The sequence below is a fragment of the Amblyomma americanum genome, chromosome 6, assembly GCF_052857255.1.
Source record: "Amblyomma americanum isolate KBUSLIRL-KWMA chromosome 6, ASM5285725v1, whole genome shotgun sequence".
NCBI classification, from domain to species: domain Eukaryota; kingdom Metazoa; phylum Arthropoda; class Arachnida; order Ixodida; family Ixodidae; genus Amblyomma; species Amblyomma americanum.
The window spans coordinates 197,313,040-197,323,703 of NC_135502.1; the positions used below are offsets into that span (position 1 = coordinate 197,313,040).

The window sequence follows — 10,664 nt, forward strand, 5'->3', positions numbered from 1 at the left end:
GAGCCGTGCGGCTCTTTTGGAGATCCGCTTCTCTCTCGTTCAGTGAGCCGTGCGGCTGTTTTGAAGGGGCGCTTCTCTGTCGTTCAGTGAGCCGTTCGAAGAACCGTTCAATCAGAGCCGGGTCTTCTGGCAAAGTGTGTATTTCTGGGCGAGTTGGTTGCGATGCATTCCGAGTAAAAGAGCGCTCGCAGAGCTTGTCCTCGCTTTGTGTTGTCCTGCGGTGTTGTGTCTTCCTTGTTGTCGTCCGTTGTCCGCGAGCGCTGTTTCGCTCAGAACGTGTCTTCTGGCAAATCATTGGCAAAGGATGGCGCCGTTCGTTGACAGCTGTTGTTCGAGCGATGTCTCACGACTCCCACTGATCGTGCATCGTGAGCTGGTGCAACATTTCGAAGGTATTAGTAAAAATACCTATAACACGGTTATTCTACTAATGCACATATCGCTTTTTTTAAAGGCAAATAACTAAACTCTATAGCAGAGGTTACAGTGTAACCTGCTAGTTATTTGGCTTTCTTGAAAACAAAACGATATATGCATCAGTAAAATAGCCGTGTAGTAAATTCAGGCATGGTCTCTTCCTTTTCTTAAGAGAGGAACAGGGCCTCTCCAGGCAGTGTTTGAAGATGGGGACGATTGTCGAATGCAGATGATGAAGAGAGGAAATATATCTACATAAATGTACAAAGGCAAACTGAGTTACAGAAGCAGATCTCACACAGACGGCCGAACTAACTGTAACTAAAAAAAGGTAATTCTCACACAGAGAACATACACTACAAGACCTTATCGACCCACGTGTTAAAGCCTAGGTATATTTGCAGAATTACAAGTCACTGCACGGGGCCTCTAGCTAAACTAGGCAATACCGACTTGTGATTTGTAATGCATTTGCTTGCGTTTTTGTAAGTTTTATAAACAAAGAAGTTAGAGCGGCCGTATTTCGAGGCCCGTCCTAAGTTTCGATAACCAATGAAGGTAGCCACGTACAGCCCTGAAGTTTGACACAACCTCGAGCCCAGGGCTTGGATAAAAGAAAAAACACATAACGAAAATTTCCGAAAAACCTATTATTACGCGAACCCTTACCCTTACTGCGTGATGCTCTTTTCCTTCCCCGCCCCACCTGCGCGTCGCCTCTCGAAGGATGACAAGTTTTCTTTCTTTTTTTTTCTCAGCTAACTGGCGGTGCCACTAACCCACTGGCTCGTCCCAGAAATATCAGATAGTGGAGGCCCGCGACGCATAGAGACGCGCTTGAAGGAGCCGGTAGCATGCGGAAGGAAAAGAAAAAAAAAAGTGATGGTCCCTGCGCCGCACTTGTGGAGAGAGGGAGTGGAAAGGAAAGAACCACGGCTCACTCGTTCTTTAAAGGAGTTGCTCAAAAGACCCGGCTCTTTCCTGAGCGACCCAAGTGAGCGGGTGAGCCGTTCAAATGATCCGGCTCACTTCAGTGAGCGGAGCCGTTCTGAGCCGCTCACTGAAGTGAGCCGTTATGCCCATCTCTAGTCGGGTCAGGGCACGACCGGCTTTCGGGGAGTCGGGTAACGGGGAACTCTGGGAAAGATTTCGGTCATGTGACCAGTCGACCAAAATGGCAGCCGCCGGCGGTACCCGCGCTGTTTCCACCCGAGCTTCTTGGACCGACCGGGAAGTGGAATGTTTTTTAGCGCTAATCAGTGAAAAAAAAGTGAGCGAGGCTCTGGACAGCAGACGGCAGCGCAACCAAGATGTGTTTAAAGAGCTGCAGGCCGAAATGGCCAATTTTGGCTATCACTGGACGTGGCAGCAGTTGCGGAACTGATGGAAGAATTTGAAGAAGAGATTCACGGCCGTGAGTATAAACATTCCCTCACCCGAATTTCGACACCCATACGGAATGATACGATATTGCAGCACAATTCTGTCTTGTGTGACAAGAATGGTTGGAGCAAGAGAGAAGTGGAGCTGCACCGTCGGCTTGGAAGAGGTATGACCACATGAGCGCGCTTCTCAGCCACAGGCCGATGGTGCAGGCTCGCGAGTACGGCGTGGACTCGCAAGATGTCCCACCAGACTACGGCGACAACTCGCAGCTAGGCAAGTATACACCCAAATGTGTTTTCACGCTCGTTTCCTTTTATGTGATGTAGCATGTCAGCAGCGCCGAAGTCGGCGACTCGGTGCTGCGTTGTTTTGGTGAGCGCTGATTTGAATGCCGCAACGTAGAGCGGTTAACGCAGTTTCAACCAGCTTTCGCATTTCTAATAGCGTGATCATTTACAACGCCCTGGAAAGCGGTAGCGCTAAGGAACAAGGACGAAAGAGAGACACGAGAACACACGAGAAGCGCTGATCTCGTCTCTCTTTCGAACTTGTTGCTTCGCGCTGTCGCTGTCCATGATGATTCACCAACTAGCCCGCAACAAGATATTAGTCCTACATTAAATGCTATGTAAACACAAAAAAAATCGATTCCAGAAAACGTATAATCGTAAGGACAAATGCGGCACTGTGCTGATGACGAGTGCACACAGGTACTCTTGAGCGAGACACACAAACATTCTTGTTTCCAGTAAAGAGCCTCAATAAGCTGACAACTGAATTTGTTCCTTGACAAATCCACTGGGCATGCAGTGGGGCTGACTTAATTTTTTTTTATCATGCAATCATGTAACTGTGCAGATGTATTTGACAAATAACCAAGGTGCCCTGCACTTGTCCCTAACATGAAATGCCCTTTGCTCCTAGTGCACGTTTTCATTGACTGCAGTACACACCAACAGCTTTGAAAATGCAGTGGCTTAAAATTTGTGTGCCTCAGCACAGTTCCCCTTAAAAGCGAACTCTTAAGAGCACATTTTCTTTGACGTAGATTATTATTGTGCTTTCATGAGACATGGTTAATCTCATCCAAATTTCACTGCACTGACATAGTACACGGGCCTCTAGCATTTCGCCTCCATTAAAATGCATTTGCCGCGGCAGGAATCAAACCCATGTCTTTCGGCTCAGCAGCCCAGCACCATGAGCACTGAGCCACCACGGTGGCTTTATATACTGATGAGGTATAGACAGTGTTAAAAGGCTGATATCTCCCAAAAGGAAAGTTCAACACTTCTTGCTAGTGTTTGCCTGCGGGGCTGAAGCTTGGAAGCTAACAAATAAACTAAAAAAATAATGAAGGGCTGTACAATGAGTTAAGGAAAAAACAATAAGTGTAATGTAAAAAGGACACAAGAACAATGTGTATGAGAGAACATGAATTAATGCTATCTCAGTTCGTTAAGAGCAGGAAATAGACATGGGTGAAACATGCAATATATAGCATGGTGTCTTTGAGTGACTGTCAAGGCAAGGCACAAGTAGTTAAAGTTAGTAGAGAGTCTGTTGCAGTAACGAAGCAAGGAAGTTTGCTGGTAACAGGGTAGGCATGCTAGTTGCAAAGGAGAGGTGATTGGAGATAGAGGGCCCATGTTGTGCAGTGGGATGGGATGGCATCTTACAATCTTTGGACTGCAAGATGTGCAATTTCAGCGCTTTTGGCTATAGGAGCAGTGATTTTTTTTCTGTTTCGCAGATATCAGCGATGGTGACACCAGGACTGAGGAGGACGATGCTGATATCCTTCAGGAACAAAGTGAACGTAAGCGTGGGCAATTTTTAAGCACTGGATGGCATTTAATAGCTCGGCTGCAGAAGAAAATTGGTTCCCTGGGCCCATGTTCACACTTCGATTTCTCGTGGTATTGATCCTTTGAGGTGCTCAACAATTGGCTGAGGCAGCGGAAGCGGATGTGCTGCTCAGCTGCACTGCAAAGTGTCATCGGACCAGCCTTGAAAATAGTGAGGTATACGTGATTATATTTCCAGACATCGTTTGAGTGGGATGGTGTGGATTCCATTGGCGCAGAGTTTTGTTTCCAAGGTTATTGCATTTTGTTTTTTATATAAACAGTTTACTGTGGCACCGTTCAGGCTTTTTACCCGCAGATGCAGACGATGCAAGTGCCGCAACTGCTTCTGCTGCTTCAACCAATCAAAGAATGCTTGAAAGTCTCTCGAGAGGTCAGAATTAGAATAGTTGCCCTGCTTTATGCTTCCTGCATACTTCCTGCGTACCATTTTGATTCAGTAGTTTTGCATCTCTGTGTAGCTGAAGATAGAAAAAGACAGCCTCATTTCTTTTCTTGTTTATCCAATAATTGTTCAAATATAACAAGAAATGACATCTTGAGTTTTTCAAGATGAAGACAAAAACATATTTGCTTCAATTTTTTAACAGAACCAACATGCACCGAAACTTGAATCTATAGCTACTGGCCATGTAGCCAATACGAAAGCAAATTTTACTCTGCCTGTCATTTTTCTGCTGAGCTTCCCTTTTGATCTGTTCTGCATCTCTCCTCAGTGAAGTACTTTCTACTACGGTCCACCTTACTCAGCTACGCCATGATGTAGTGTCCCAGTGATGCACGAAATACGTTGGGATGTCACCGGGTATATCAAAGGGTATCAATTTGGGCTATGCTCCCATGACTGAATGTTAGTGCTGCGTCTAAGATGGTAGTTCGGATGCGTGGCTGGTAAGAAAGGCATTCTTTGGTGCACATTCCCAAACTGCATGGTTAAATGACTCGTATTTTTGCATCTCCTGTAGAAACACTATTCTAGAAGCTTTGGTTGTGCATTGCGCTACTTGCTGGGGAGCAGGCTTTGTGGTGTGAAGAACTGATTTGAGCGAGTACCTATGCAGGAAAGGCTTGTTCATCATTTGGCTCTTGTCAGCACAGCAGGTGCCTCAGTCTTTTGAACACGGCATTTGACAGACATTGCTGTTGATAGCCAACATGTGGAAATACCTGCGCAAAACAGCCTTACGCATAATTTCTATGTGCCCACTAAAAAGCAAAAGAAATGTTTAAATACATCCATACAAAAGCGAGGTCTTACGCTTCACATGAGGCAAGAATAGCGCAGAATAAAAGTGTCAGCACTGAATAAAACATGCATAGTGCCTTGCTTGCATTGCCTGGAGGCTGTCAATGGATCAACTGTGTTTATGAAATTTCCAGTGTTTTTTTTTGGGCATTTTTTCCATGGCAGAAATGTGAGCAAATGGAAGCTTCAAAGAAATTGGCTTTGAAAAAAAAAGGCTGTCCTGGCTCTATTAAAGGGCAGAAAAGCATGTGAGACACTGAATAATATTCATGAAGGTTTCGGAATTTGATATTAGTAAAAAACCAAAAATCAAAAAATTTTTTTCTGCACTTTAGTCTTTCCTGCATCCTGGAAGAACATGAGGTGGTTCATATTAATCCAGGGCTCTCCAGTATGGCACATCTCATGGCCCATTTGTTGCTTTCGAATGTTAAACATTCCACACATACTATGTTCTCTCCCTGTAAGGGGCAATGCTAAGCTACTGCTAAATGATGCAAGTGCCTGCCAAATGCCCTCCATTCCATTTGTATTCTCCTGGCTATTTCACTGTCATGGTCCAACTCTACGTTCATTACTTGCCCAAGATAGATGTATTTTCTTACAGTATACAATACTTTGCTGCCTATCTTTAACTGTTTGTCTCTTGCCAAATTCCTGGACGTGACTTCAGTTTTCTTCTTATTAACTTTTAGCTCTACCATTCTGCTTGAATATTGAGGCCCTGAGTCATGCACTGGCACTCCTTCTGAGTTACGTCGCTGGACAACATGAGCAAATCGGAGGTTCCTAGGATTTCTTCCATTAATTTTTATCCCAAGCTCATCCCAGTCCAATCCTTTGACTCTTGTAAACATGCAGTGTATAGCATCAAAGAGCTTATGTCGCCTTACTCTACACCCTTTCCAATTAGCATTTTGGTACATTACTCTACACCCCAGACCTTGTTGTTCAATTTCCTCACACCCATTCTTTCTTTTTCTGGTGGAGAATTGTGGCGGCACAAGGATTTGAACCATGGGTCCCCTGCACACGAGGCGGATGCTCTACCTCTGCGCCAGCGCAGCATCCACTGAACTGGCCACTATAGTGGCCACTGTACTGCACCCTGAATGCCTAGTGGCATCGCTGGTGCTCATCTGTATGCAGCAGTAATGAGAGAACAAGAGTAGCACACGAATTTTTTTCAAGAAAAAGTCATTCAAACATAGCACAAAGCTCTTATACGTATGCTATTAGGAAGTGTTGTCAAAGTAAAGTGATGCAACTTGCTATCTTTAAGTGTGGTTGTTTGCAGAATCCTGATGTGTTGTATTGCCAGGAATATTTAGGTAGTGCAAACTTAAATACATATGTGACCAGTGTTTCGACAAAAAAAAAACTTTCTTTTTATAGTGAAAGGAGCAGTGTGCATGTGATGGGCATTGTTGAGGTGGTCAGAATTTATGCATACTATGGCATTTTCCCATTCTGGTAATTTTAATGTTTTCATCTAAAGTGTGTGTAAACTTTGTACCACAAGGTCTCGTGGACTAAGTTTCACTTGCACAAGGTTAAGGGTGAGTATGTGCCTGCAGTGTTTCACTTTTTTTGACCTCTAATTGAAAATTGTCTCTCGGTTTATTGAACATGCCTAAAACTGTTATAGAAGAAGTCAGTGCAAAACTTAGACGAAGGCAGAGAAGAAACACACAAGACGACAGACGAGCGCTACTACCAACTGTTTATTGGGTCTTAACACCCGGAATATATATCCGAAAAAACAAGCATGCGCAGACAGTTGGAGGCACACACGTCATACACCAGCGCTGTGACGAGGCGAAAGGGAATCCAGAAAATCACATTCAGAAGTATAAATCTGTAAGGAAGGATCACTTGCGCAGCAATCAGATAGCCTTTTAATGTGGAAGGCCTCCAGCACAAGCCTCGCTGTGACATTGGCGCTCCTGCCCAGAATCTTTGTTTTCTCAAATCGAGCCCTACACGTGCTGTCACAGGAAGAAATATGCCGCACAATATTAGCGGTTCTGTCGTTGTTTTCTAAATTTCTATCATGCTCCCGTAGCCGGTCATTAATGCAACGGCCAGTTTGACCTACATAAGAAGACCCACAAGAAAATGGTATGCTGTACACCACCCCTGTAGCGCATTTGACATAAGAAATGCCATGTTTCTTTTTGCAGCCACTCTCACAAGGGCCAGCAATGCGTCGGCAGAGCTTTGAAAGCTTGTTGGGGGCTGTGAAGACTAAGGGCACGTGGTGCCTGCCGGCCACCTTCTTGAGGTTGTGTGACACTCGGTGCACATATGGAACAACCACCGGCTTTGATGTCGAGAAATCCGGTCTTCTTTTTTGAGCGCCTTTTTGTTTTTGCAGGAGGGTTTCAGCAATAGCAGAAATAACCGGACCAGGGAAGCCTACCGCCAAGAGGCGGGAAACCTGATTATTGACACTCTCCTGAATGCTATGAGGGCACGATTTAAGAAGGGCGGACTCCAGGCAGAGTGACGCAATAGCTCTTTTCACAACTTTTGAGTGTGAAGAGTCGTATCTCAACAACTCTTTGTTGGCACGGGGGGAGTACATCCAGCACACGTGGCCATTGCAGAACCTAAGCTTTAAGTCCAGGAACCGTAACTGTTGATTATCAGGCAATTCATGCGTAAAAACCAACCCTCGTCCAAATTGATTAAAAACAGCTAAAATCTGAGAAACAACCGGGTCAAGGGATGTAAAGGTCCCAGCCCTTAAACAGATTAAAAAATCATCTACATATCTAAAAACTTTTAGAACCGGACCATCACGTAAGGCAATTTCCAAAGAGCGGTCGATAAAAGCTAAAAAAATATCACATAAAACTGGCGCTACACAAGAACCAATGCAAATACCTTTGCGCTGCAGATAAAACTGATTGTCATGTAAGATAAAGGTAACATTCAAGTAATACTCTAAAAGCTTTAGAAAATTATCAGTTGAAATGCCGGCATTGTTCTGGAACGCCACCGCCCCCGAGCTTTCGATACACTCTCTAACAGAGGCCAACAACTCAGCATGTGGTATCGAATAAAACAAATCTTCAATGTCGCTAGAAAAGGCAGAGCATACCTGATCGCTGTTTTTAAAAAAATCGGCAACATCAGCTGACTTCTTTACCCAGAAGGGGTCATTAATAGACAGAGGTTTAAGCTTGGAAAGAAGAAATCGGCTGACGTGGTGTTGCCATGAACCCTTCTCACTTACAATAGTCCTAAACGGCATATCTGGTTTATGTGTTTTGGCCGAAAAAAAAGACCGACAAGGAATTCTTTGAACTGTTATCAATAGCACTCGCTAAAGGCGTCAGCTGCAAGCTCTTGCAAAAGTCAACAAATTTTGTTTTTACTCTTACTTTGCTTCGTTTAACAGGCAAAAAGTTTGTGCCCAGCGCCTCAAGGGCTTTTTTCTTAAAGAGGGCCATTTGGTAAAACAACAAATTTGCCGTCTTTATCGGACTGCAGTAGGCACAAATCGTGACTTTTGAAATGGTGCACAACAGAATTCACATCCACAGAAACAGACTTACTCGGGGAATATTTAGCACACCTTTTAAGGCTGTCCACACCTTCTAGTAGGCATCGTTCCTTGTCCTCATCGTTGGCCTTTGAGGAAATATTCCTATTAATAGCAAGGAGCTCGTGAGCCGGTACCTTGGTTTGAATGCAGTACTTAGGTCCTTTTTCCAGGACAGATAAAATTTTTTCTGGCACAGTAGAACCACCGGCGAAGACCACACGCTCCTTGTTGTCATGGCTTCTTTTCTTACCGAATGAGGTGAGGAGATAGGCAAGATCAGCTCTCCATCGTTGTTCGACGACGTGCGAAACTAGACTCTTTAGGTCAGCTGTCTTCTTTTTGGCGAACCAGTCAGGGTACAAACTCTGGCAGACGACCCACATCCAGTCATGGTAGAGCCTGATCTGCCGCCAAAGTTCCGAACGGAGAACCTTGAGAAGGCATTTGACATGGCCCCACGACGGTTGAACAGGGCCAACAAGTGCACTAACACAGCCAGGAATAACACCCCTCCTGAGACAGAAGGCAAACTGTCTTGCTTGACATGTAGCGATGACGGTGTGCCGCACAAGATGATCCAGAACAGAAGGATGAAGAGATGACGTACAAAAGGATGGGCCCGCTGTACAAGAAATACAATTCAGAAGAGCGTGTTGTCGGGCAAGTTGGCTTTGCATGATATAGAAGTTAGCGCAAAACTTAGACGAAGGCAGAGAAGAAACACACAAGACGACAGACGAGCGCTACTACCAACTGTTTATTGGGTCTTAACACCCGGAATATATATCCGAAAAAACAAGCATGCGCAGACAGTTGGAGGCACACACGTCATACACCAGCGCCGTGACGAGGCGAAAGGGAATCCAGAAAATCACATTCAGAAGTATAAATCTGTAAGGAAGGATCACTTGCGCAGCGATCAGATAGCCTTTTAATGTGGAAGGCCTCCAGCACAGGCCTCGCTGTGACATTGGCGCTCCTTCTTCTTCTATATCATGCAAAGCCAACTTGCCCGACAACACGCTCTTCTGAATTGTATTTCTTGTACAGCGGGCCCATCCTTTTGTACGTCATCTCTTCATCCTTCTGTTCTGGATCATCTTGTGCGGCACACCGTCATCGCTACATGTCAAGCAAGACAGTTTGCCTTCTGTCTCAGGAGGGGTGTTATTCCTGGCTGTGTTAGTGCACTTGTTGGCCCTGTTCAACCGTCGTGGGGCCATGTCAAACGCCTTCTCAAGATTCTCCGTTCGGAACTTTGGCGGCAGATCAGGCTCTACCATGACTGGATGTGGGTCGTCTGCCAGAGTTTGTACCCTGACTGGTTCGCCAAAAAGAAGACAGCTGACCTAAAGAGTCTAGTTTCGCACGTCGTCGAACAACGTTGGAGAGCTGATCTTGCCTATCTCCTCACCTCATTCGGTAAGAAAAGAAGCCATGACAACAAGGAGCGTGTGGTCTTCGCCGGTGGTTCTACTGTGCCAGAAAACATTTTATCTGTCCTGGAAAAAGGCCCTAAGTACTGCATTCAAACCAAGGTACCGGCTCACGAGCTCCTTGCTATTAATAGGAATATTTCCTCAAAGGCCAACGATGAGGACAAGGAACGATGCCTACTAGAAGGTGTGGACAGCCTTAAAAGGTGTGCTAAATATTCCCCGAGTAAGTCTGTTTCTGTGGATGTGAATTCTGTTGTGCACCATTTCAAAAAGTCACGATTTGTGCCTACTGCAGTCCGATAAAGACGGCAAATTTGTTGTTTTACCAAATGGCCTCTTTAAGGAAAAAGCCCTTGAGGCGCTGGGCACAAACTTTTTGCCTGTTAAACGAAGCAAAGTAAGAGTAAAAACAAAATTTGTTGACTTTTGCAAGAGCTTGCAGCTGACGCCTTTAGCGAGTGCTATTGATAACAGTTCAAAGAATTCCTTGTCGGTCTTTTTTTTCGGCCAAAACACATAAACCAGATATGCCGTTTAGGACTATTGTAAGTGAGAAGGGTTCATGGCAACACCACGTCAGCCGATTTCTTCTTTCCAAGCTTAAACCTCTGTCTATTAATGACCCCTTCTGGGTAAAGAAGTCAGCTGATGTTGCCGATTTTTTTAAAAACAGCGATCAGGTATGCTCTGCCTTTTCTATCGACATTGAAGATTTGTTTTATTCGATACCACATGCTGAGTTGTTGGCCTCTGTT

The 10,664-nt window shown here is 44.9% G+C and overlaps 1 long non-coding RNA gene across 1 annotated transcript; it reads left to right on the forward strand.

Annotated features, from left to right (window-relative positions):
- The first annotated feature begins 1,580 nt into the window (after positions 1-1,580).
- Positions 1,581-6,828, forward strand: LOC144094333 (uncharacterized). The gene is made up of 3 exons (XR_013306490.1): positions 1,581-1,831; positions 1,894-2,076; positions 3,557-6,828. It is a non-coding gene; the product is annotated as an uncharacterized LOC144094333 (long non-coding RNA).
- The last annotated feature ends 3,836 nt before the right edge of the window (positions 6,829-10,664 follow it).